The sequence below is a fragment of the Rutidosis leptorrhynchoides genome, chromosome 7 (assembly GCF_046630445.1).
Source record: "Rutidosis leptorrhynchoides isolate AG116_Rl617_1_P2 chromosome 7, CSIRO_AGI_Rlap_v1, whole genome shotgun sequence".
In the NCBI taxonomy this organism is placed as follows: Eukaryota; Viridiplantae; Streptophyta; class Magnoliopsida; order Asterales; family Asteraceae; genus Rutidosis; species Rutidosis leptorrhynchoides.
Window position 1 is genome coordinate 358,855,972 of NC_092339.1, and position 11,646 is coordinate 358,867,617.

Genomic DNA, 11,646 nt, shown 5'->3' on the forward strand with positions numbered 1-11,646 from the left:
ATTATTGTGAAGGTAGTGAGTATAGTTGATGATTGTTGAATCAGAGTCGAAGAATATAATCATATTAATTGTGAATTTATATATCTCTCGGGTATTACCTACCCGTTAAAAAAAAAATTTCACAAGTAATGTTTTGTACCAGAGAATTTTATTACAATCTTTATGAAAATATATGTACATATATATCTTCTTCAGATGTAATCATGAATTTAATAAGTCAATATAATATTAGACTCATTTGATTTTCGGTTTGAGCTAGAATAAGTAATCTCTAAAACGATTAGGAACCACATATTCTTCACAGAATATTAATGAAGTTATGGATCAATACTTCATTATTTATTCTTATATATATTTCCTTAGTGAATCATGCTGATACTCATTGATCTCTTGCTAACTTCGCAAGATATGAATGTTGTTTCCCAGTAAGCTTCGAGTACATTGAAGATGAAAGTGTAAAATCAAACATATTATTGAATAATACACTTGGTTTATTATAAAACGAAATTCATTGAATTGAAACAGGGATTATAGTTAATGATGATTAAGTTGCTGACGAAGGACGTACATCATTGCATATTTGTAATATGAATTTAAACGAGTAGTATCTACCCTTTTTTCAATTCATACTTAATAGCTTAGTACGAAAAGATTTATTTTGGTTTCCGAATTCATATATATAAAATATTTATATAAATTCTTCAGAAGAATGAGTTAATACTTCATAACTCGTTGATGCAATATACTCGTTATTGATGATGTCCACGGTGATTCTTGAACTGGTGGAGCTTGTGATGTTAAAGTTGCTGACGATTCTAACGATGTTGACAGCACTGACTGTGTTGGTGAGGCTAAGGGTACTGCTGATGCTGTTGGTAAAACAAGTCTAGCTTGTACCTTACGCATCATTTTTGTCAGGGTTTCTACTCTTCCTTTTATCATTTCTGTCCACTCATCTGATTTATGGTTAAGGTAGAAATAGGTAATTTTTATGTCTTTAGAGATTACATAATCACCATAGAATGTTTCTCCGATGAAGTTATGAATCAATACTTCATCGTTTGTTGTTGTTGGTACTTCTTGGTATCTATGGTGCGTGTGACGTTGATATCCGAGGTACGGATGGTGATATTGAGGCGTGTGATGCGGATGTGATTGTTGGTGGTGGTAATAATCCTGTTGATGTTGATGATGGTGATAACGTTGATGCTGGTGATGCTGCTGGTGCTTAGGGTATTGAGGCTTGCGATGTTGATGTTATTGACGGTACTGGTTATGCTGCTGATGCTGCTGATGGTGTTTGTAACTTTCGTACCGTATTCTCCAAAACCACTACCCGAGTGCGAAGCTCGTTGACTTCTTCTATTACACCGGGGTGATTGTCGGTTCGGACGAGCGGATAAATAAAATCTAGAATTTGATGTAGTATATAATCGTGACGAGATACTCTGGAAATGAGAGAGAAAATGGTTTCTCGAACTGGTTCGCCGGTAAGTGCTTCAGGTTCATCGTCAAGAGGGCAATTTGGTGGATGGAAGGGATCACCTTCTTCTTGTCTCCAATGATTGAGGAGGCTACGAACCCATCCCCAATCCATCCAAAATAGATGATGACTGATTGGTTGATCCATTCCGGTCACACTGCTTTCGGAGCTTGAGTGGTATTCCATATCGGAATCCGAGGGACTTCAACTAGTGACGAGTTCCATTTCGTATGATTGAATAAAGGATTTTTCGATATGAAATGATTTTTCGGCTATCGGGTGGTATTCTAATTATATAGAATATACACATATATAGAACAAAAGATCTCATAGATTACGGAGGGATTTACGGAATATGTCAGACAAAGTTTACAGTAACAGATACGCGTAGATATGAATTAGCAAATACGCTAAGATATGAATTTTGTCTATACACCATTCATGCAATGAATGCAGTAAGACGCGTTTAGACTTAAGATGATAAGCAGGTAATTTCCTACAGATGATAAGTAGATGATTTTCGACACAAAATGATAAGCAAAATTTTGACATGCAGACACGGTCGAACTCCAGACTCACTAATGCAACCTAACGACTTATCAATTAGACACACTAATGCAGACCTGGTTCGCTAAGACCACTGCTCTGATACCACATGAAACGACCCGACCCAATCCATAGGGACGAATACAATAACATATGATTACATCGCGAGGCATTTGACCTCTATATGATACGTTTTATAAACATTGCATTCTTTTGAAAAGATATACCATAAATGAATATTTAAAATTCAATGTTTTCGACATCTGATGATTTTTACATGTAGACAATCACCGTAAATAACAATTTACAAGAATACTTCCGTTGACAATGCATTCAAAATAAATACACGGTGATGATTTTGTGAATGCAATGCTTCCTCGAATAAAACATGTATGACTCCATGCACATGGTTTCTCTAACATATATTCAAACAGCGGAAGACTTCTAGGAACCTGAGAATAAACATGCTTTAAACGTCAACATAAAGTTGGTGAGATATAGGTTTAATGCTAGCAGTGTTATAAATATAGACCACAAGATTTCATATACATAAACGTTTTAATAAAAATATTCTAAGTGGTTGATCACTTGATAACCATACTTAACATTTAATCAACATCGCATATTCCCTTTATTATGAAATCTCACTACACTGTACCAAGTGTAGTCACCGAAACGAAGTACTGTGCAACCGTTGAATACTGGTCGTCCAGTCCGGTTGGGGTTGTCAGGGATCTATCAACAGAATTCGCGTTTACAATACCACATGTAAATAGTAGTTACCAAGCTACAGGGAAGTATGCCAGTGGTACAACTCAACGTAGAATATATTTTTTTTTATCACTTGTGTCCATAACGCAAATCATAAAATGCATGTATTCTCATCTCGAAATATTTAGAGTTTAAAAGTGGGACTATATACTCACTTTTTCCTTGAAGGTATTTAACTCGACTTGGTCTCTGATAGATATCACGAACCTAACCATATATATATAATATATCAACATATTTTCTTTTCAAGTAATCGTTATATATATATATATATATATATATATATATATATATATATATATATATATATATATATATATATATACTTATAATACTTTTAATATTTTCTTAGTCCGTAGTTAGCAGTCCGATGTTAGTGGTCCACAATTAGTTGCTCAATAAAATAAATAAAGACCCCATCGTATTCGTATTGATCAGAATTAATCTCGACCCATGGTACCATGTTGTCAAATGACGTGTTGCGTACATAAAGTACCGTGTTGTCAAATGACGTGTTGCGTACAATCATGAGGTCTTATGATTAATCTTCTCGTGTTGTTTACGGGTGGTCCTGAAATATATAAAATCAAATCATAAGTAATTATATATAAAATATCATATTAATTAGAAAAGATATGATTAATTTACTTTATCTCCAAATATTTTCGTAGCTAAACTAGCTTCGGATACCCAATCTTGTTTTAGTCGTAGTTTCTTCATTACAACTCCATTTTTGTTGGTTCAACTTGCCACTTCCTTGGATCGAGTCAAATTTTAAGAATATGAACTGAAAATGCCTTAGTTTGTATTCGAAATCACAGGTTATAGGTCAAACTTTGGTAAAACTTATGAAAGTGATCATTTTCCATCATAAAAATAACATTTAATGATCATTTTTCTAAAAATACTTACACTTTGAGTTAAACCATGAAATTTTTATGTGTTAACATATTCATAAGAAATATCATTTTTCCAGAACATGAACTTCCAATTCAAAGTTCAAGATGGTTTTTAATTATCCAACCCAAAACAGCCCCCGGTTGCACTCCGACGACGTAGATTCAGTTTTTAAGGTGTTCTTTGTAAAACCAAGTTATATCTTGTTAAGTTAGCATATCATTATGATATATTACAGGTCTTGAAGTGTTTTAAAAGTTAAGTTAGAAGGATCTATTTAGTTTGCAAACAAGTTTGAAATCATTCAAACTATGTTCTTGTTGTTAAAATTTTACAACATAAAATAAGATAGCTATATAATTATGAATCGAACAAGATTATGAACAAGGTTACTACCTCAAGTTACTTGGACAAAGTTATTGTAAGAGATAAGAAAAAATCTTGGAATCAAAGAGTGGTGGAGTTAGATCAAAAGGTTGGAAGTATACTTCTTCAAATGGGTGGTTATTTTGATATGTTCTTGAAAGAGTTTTCTTATGGTGTTTAAGGCTTGTAATTGAAGCTAAATGATGGGAAAAATGCTTGGAGATGATCAAGTATGAAGTTAGGAGTATTTTGAGAGAGAAATGAGGGTGTAGGTATGAGAAAATGGAGTGAAGAAATGGTGTTCATTCATAAAAACGTTTTTAGTTTATAAAGAAAGAAAAGGATTCCTAATTTTATTTTCTTACTAATAATTCATGTTACTTGACAAATCCTAGTTACCTCATATCTAGGGCAGTAATAATGTTGATTAGGATGTTGATTTGATGTGTATATACCAATAGTAAATACATATAGAAGCTGGGTATGATACGGGTATATATACCCTAGATATACATATAGAAATCTTGAGGAAATGGAATGAGAATTCAAATATAGCTATCTTTTGTGAATATACTTATATTGTTTTATGTATTTAAGTCCTTAAAAAGTTATTAAATACATTATATATACGATACATGTATAAGCATTATAGGTTATACGTATATATATCAAAAAATGTTACGTATAGTTATCGTTTTGAAAACTTAAGTTAGTAGTTTCAAAATATACTTATAACTCATTGTCATTAGTACACAATGAGATGTTAAAACATCCTTAGATCATGTTAAATATATATAAATACATATATATACACAAACGTATAATTATCGTATGTTATATAGTTCGTGATATCATCGGTTAAATTGGACGGTCAAACGTTGTGTAAAACTCTTTTCAAAAACACAAGTCTCAACAATTTGGATTGCTTATCATGTTGGTAAGGTTTAATTTATGTAAATATTAATCTCATAAGTATAAAACGATTGGAAAAATCCGGGTCGTTACATAATAGTACTTGTTAATGATATTCATGATACTTATTTTTGTAATTACATAATAATAATACTTGTGATAATATAAATAATATTACTTATGTTCATTTCATTCATAAAAGATATTTATACTAATATTTATGAATAATAATAATTTATATGTTTTTCATAATAATAATAAACATATTCATCATACTAATACTTATATTAAAGTTTTAAAATTAATAATAACATCATAATTAATACTTATAATAATTATTATGATAATAATGATTATGTTACTTATAGATATGATACTAACACCAACAATAATAATCATAACAACAATAATAATAATAACAATAATGATAATTTTTAAAACATGAAAACTACCTTAAAAAGCTTTCCAAAAAATAACTGTCTTGAACGAGGCTCGAACCCGAGACCTCTCGGTTAACCGACACATCACTTAACCAAGGCTTCATTACAATTTTCCTGATTAATATGCATTACATTAATATATATACACGTATTTAGATAACTCTTCTACTTCATGAATTTACACCATCGATTCAACCACTCCTAAATTCAAGTTAACTCTGTTTTAGGCTGGACACTTAATTATAAACAACTTCTAATTGAATTTAACAGTTTTCATGTACGTATTAAGAAGAATTAGCTGTATCAGGGTAAAAAAATAAATAAATAAATAACGATGGTAGCTTAAATCATGATTTTAAATTCTCGATTGTTTTAGCATGTAATTACAACATAAAATATGTTCCAATTCATTTCTATAAACTTTTGAAAACATCAGTTAAGCTTGAATTATAACAGAAAATCCGAATTTAATCCAAGAACAAAACTGTTGACTTTTAATACCAATATTTTGACTCTTAAATTCGAAGTCGTTAGTAACAATTGGAAGTTGTAATTTTACAGATAGTTTATATGAATGATTTCTAGTAACACTGCATTTATACTTTTTAATATTTCATTCGAATTCAATTTATTGCACTTACAGTCAAGAACACTTATGAAGTCTAAATTAATTTTCACATCTTAGATTGTTTTAGGTTTAAATTATAACCTGGATTATGTTTTGGATCCTTCTTAAAAACTTTAGAAAGCATTAATTTAACCTTAAACATCAAAACCATTTTGAATTTCTGGATGAACAAATCCTGTTGACTTTTTAACATTTATCTTTGACTCCCAAATTCGTATTCAATATGAAAATTTGACAAATGAAACTCTCCAGATTATTTAAACGAAGTATTTATAACAATACTGCAGTAATACATTTTGAAATTCATTAATAACTCGAGTTGTTTGAAAAATCAAAACAAGAACAGAGTATTACCTGTATTGTTCAAATGTTCTGATTTAATCCGAGCAGTTAGGAGTTGTTAGTGATTTTCTGTGATTTATAAATGATAATGTGAGGTGGTATGGTATCAATTTCAACTGGAGTCGTTCGTGTTCTCGCACAATGAAGTCGACAGGGTTATTAATCAGTGATTAAAAATAAGAAAAAAAATATAAAAATAAAAATAAAAATAAAAAGTAGATAATGACTTCAAACTAATTTTGGATGTTATTGAATCCTTTTTGTACGAGTTTTGTAAATCAAAAATAGTAGGATAGCAACACTCAAGAGATTCGTACGATCTTGATTGGTTTTGTGGTTTATAAAATATATTCTTTATTAAATGTATTATTAATATCATTACTTATTTTAATAATAATAATAAATTATAATGATATTAATAATAATAAAATTTATAATAATCTTATTATTTATGTTAATAACCAAAAAATGTATTATTTCCTAATTGAATTTTACAATAACACTAATAGTTATTTTAATAATATTTATAATTATATTAGATAATAATAATGATATTTATAAATAAAAAAAAATGATAATAATCATATCATTCATAATACTAATAATATTACTGATTATAACAACATTACTATTAGTAATAATAATAGTAATATGACAATTTATATACATCAAACTTCATATCATATCATAGTATTATTAATACAGATATTTATAATAATGAAAATAATAATTTTACTATATCACTATATTCTAAACTTGTAAATAAATTTAATCTATTAATATTACATATTGTTAATCAAGTATTATTTAATAATCATATAATATATAATAACTTTTAGTGAATTCTTAATTTTTATAAATTTTATATATATATTACAATATACATATAATATTAATTATTTATATAAATCATATATTTAAATATAAATTCATTTTAAGTACAATTTAATTATTTTATGTCTTATTTTACATCTTTAATTTTAATGTTTAAATTGTATTTTAAAATTTTCAAATTGTTATATATCTACTTACATTTATATATTCATATTTAGTTACAAACAATTGTTCGTGAATCGTCGGGTATGGTCAAAGGTCAATTGATATGATGAATATAGTTTACAACTTTGTTACTCAACATTACTAACTTTGCTTATTGTGTCGGAAACATATAAAGATTAAAGTTTAAATTTGGTCGGAAATTCCCGGGTCATCACAGTTACTTCGTCGAGCAAAACTGACCTTTTATAGTACTTTTCCATTTACTGTAGCTCATGCGATCGCATGAGTTTTCAGTGTTTTTGCCATGCGATCGCATGGCCACCTTTTCCGTTTTTGTTTGCTAGTTCGTCGACATCAAGTAGTGTTTTAATGTAGCAAATAGTGTTTTTACTGTATTAAATAGTGTTACTGTAGCAAATAGTGTTTACTGTAGCAAATAGTGTTTACTGTAGCAAGCCGTTTTTCACTGTAGCACTGTAGCAAAATACGGTTTCACTGTAGCAAATAGTGTTTTACTGTAGCAAATAGTGTTTTACTGTAGCAAATAGTGTTTTACTGTAGCAAAGTTTTTTTTTCAGTAGCAATTAGTGTTTTACTTGTACATCTTATAATATATATATATATATATATATATATATATATATATATATATATATATATATATATATATATATATATATATATATATATATATATATATATATATATATATATATATATTTACATAATATTAAATCATATAGAGAATTGGTTTAAATTAGTCGAAATTTTCCAGATCATCACATAACCTCCCCGTTAAAGAAAATTTCGTCCCGAAATTTTGAGTAGTACCTGTTTTATGAGCGATATCAGTGAAAAAATGTGGATACTTTTGCTTTATTTGATCCTCACGTCCCCAAGTAGACTCGGGTCCTCGTCTAGCGTTCCAACGAACCCTAACTATCGGTATTTTGCTTTGTTTTAATTGTTTGACCTCACAGTCCATGATTTCAACAGGTTCTTCGATAAAATGGAGTTTATCATTGATTTGTATTTCGTCAAGAGGAATTACGGCATCCTCTTCAGCTAAACATTTCTGAAAGGACCCGTTCATATACATTATAAACGATTCACAATAGTTGATTACATCGCGAGGTATTTGACCTCTATATGATACGTTTTACAAACATTGCATTCGTTTTTAAAAGACAAACTTTCTTTACATCAAAAATTGACGGCATGCATACCATTTCATATTACATCCAACTATAATTGACTTAATATTAATCTTGATGAACTCAACGACTCGAATGAAACGTCTTCACAAAGTATGTCTTGAATAACTCCAAGTAATATCCTTAAAATGAGCTAATGCACAGCGGAAGATTTCTTTAATACCTGAGAATAAACATGCTTTAAAGTGTCAACCAAAAGGTTGGTGAGTTCATTAGTTTATCATAATACATCATTTCCGTAATAGTAATAGACCACAAGATCTCAGTTTCTATAAATATCCGTACACTCGCAAGTGTATAAAAGTATTCAATAAGTTGTAGGCACCCGGTAACAAGCCTTAACGTTCATGTTTTACCCTCTGAAGTACACCATATCAGGTGTGTTTAAAATAACCTCGAAGTACTAAAGCATCCCATAGTCAGGATGGGGTTTGTCAGACCCAATAGATCTATCTTTAGGATTCGCGCCTACCGTACATAGACAAGTAGTTTAATGTTACCAAGCTAAGGGTATATTTCTGGTTTAAACCCACACAGAATTAGTTTTAGTACTTGTGCCTATTTCGTAAAACATTTATAAATCAGCGCATGTATTCTCAGCCCAAAAATATATATAAAAAGGGAGCAAATGAAACTCACAATACTGTATTTCGTAGCAATTATGTATATGACGGCACTGAACAAGTGCAGGGTTTGTCTCGGATTCACGAACCTATATTAAGTATATATATTTATATGTTGGTCAATATCTGTCTAACAATTTAGGTCAAGTCGTAGTGTATCACAATCCTAATGCTCGAGACCGACATGCAAAAGTCAACAAAAGTCAACTTGACCCAAAATGACTTCCAAAATCTATACATGTTTATTATATAACTTATATATAGTACTTTTATATATTTAAATATATTTATCAGATCTTATTATACTAAATAATACAAGTCATTTATTAATAAATAAAAATTTATATTAAAATTCATATATGATAAAAATATACTTTTATATATCTCAAGTAATAAAATTTATAAAATTCACTTAATATCATAAAAATATAGTGGTATGTATTATTAATGTAATTACATTACGTGTGGTAAAAATATCTTTGTACGCATATTTATTTGATAAAATAATATTGATAATAATGATAATGATAAAAATAATAAAATGATAGTTTCAATAAAAATATTAATTTTTAGTAATAAAGATAATTTTAGCAATAACATCAACTGATAACAGTTATAATAATCATTTTAATAATAATATTAAAATTAATGATAATTCATTTGACCATATCTTTTAATCCGTTCATCGAAACCACACGATTTCTAAATGAAAAGTTATTAATTTTTTTCTTCAGCTTTTCAACGACATGCATATCATATAACTTATCTCAGTAGCATATGTATCAAATTCGTGATTTATCATAAACTATTTAACAACGAAACTAAGCATACAAACATGCATAATCATATATACTCGAGCACTAGTCAGGGATACACTATTAATATATAAAAGATAAGATATGAATGCTCACGTATCAATATTGTGATTCAATATTGCAGGAAAGTACGTAGACGCAACGAAAATGATAAACGTTAGGTTGACCTCACGAGCAATACCCTCGATCAATACCCATAACCTTCATAGCTATAACCCATAATTTCCTTAGCTCTATCCCATTTGAAAACTTATTTTGAAATCGTCTGAATATAACTCCGTCGTAGTATTTTATGTATACTAATAATATCTTGAAATAATACTAAGTAAATATATATATATATATATATATATATATATATATATATATATATATATATATATATATATATATATATATATATATATATATATATATGTAATTCGATTGAGAGAGTTTAGAGAAATATATTTTCAAGTTTTTATGAAATAATGAAACCTATTGAATTCTATTTATAATAGATTTTTGAATTATTAAAGTGAATTATTAAAGTATGAATTATTAAAGTGAATTATTAAAGTATGAATAATTAAAGTGAATTATTAAAGTATGAATAATTAAAGTGAATTATTAAAGTGAATTATTAAAGTATGAATTATTAAAGTAAATTATTAAAGTGAATTATTAAAGTATGAATTATTAAAGTATGAATTATTAAAGTGAATTATTAAAGTATGAATTATTAAAGTTAAAGTAAAGTAAAAGTAAAGTAAAGGTAAAGTTAAAGTATAGTAAAAGTATAAAACTATGTACGTATAATACGCGTATAAAAAAAATATAATATTAATTTAAATCGTTTTATATATTTAATAAAATAAAATATAAATATCGTTATCTTTATCATACTGGTTAAGTATTGAGTTGTCAAAAATAATAGATTTCTTAAATCACAGTGGACCTCATAACATAGGCCCGTAACCATATCATAATGTATCTAATAATTCAATTATTTGATATTATCTCTTAATTCTGTCGATAAATATATCGAAACAAATATGTTCATGTAAAGTATCATATATCTAATACTTTGTTAATGTTTTCAGTTAATATTATATATTATATGTACATATCTATATACACATAATTGTTCGTGAATCGTCGAACACGGTCAAAGGGTAATTGATTACATGAATGTAGTTCCAAACTTTTTGAGATTCAACATTACAAATACTGCTTATCGTGTCGGAAACATATAAAGGTTAAGTTTAAATTTGGTCGGAAATTTTCGGGTCGTCACAGTACCTACCCGTTAAAGAAATTTCGTCCCGAAATTTGATCGAGGTCGTCATGGCTAACTATAAATATGTTTTCATGACGAATATGAGTTGATAAATAGAGTTTTATCATCATTGAGTAATATAGATAAAACAATTTGATTACGCGAAGAGTATAAGTGAAGCTATCGCAAGAGAGTGAAATGAGTAAACGTATATTCGTTTTAACCGATGACGTAGTTATGATTGATTTCCGGAATTCATGGGATTTAAAGAAAATCTTTGCAATAAGATTTGGTTCTTCGGCGATTAAGGAAATCAGGATCTTCTTTGATTAAATGCGATAATCTGTCTCGA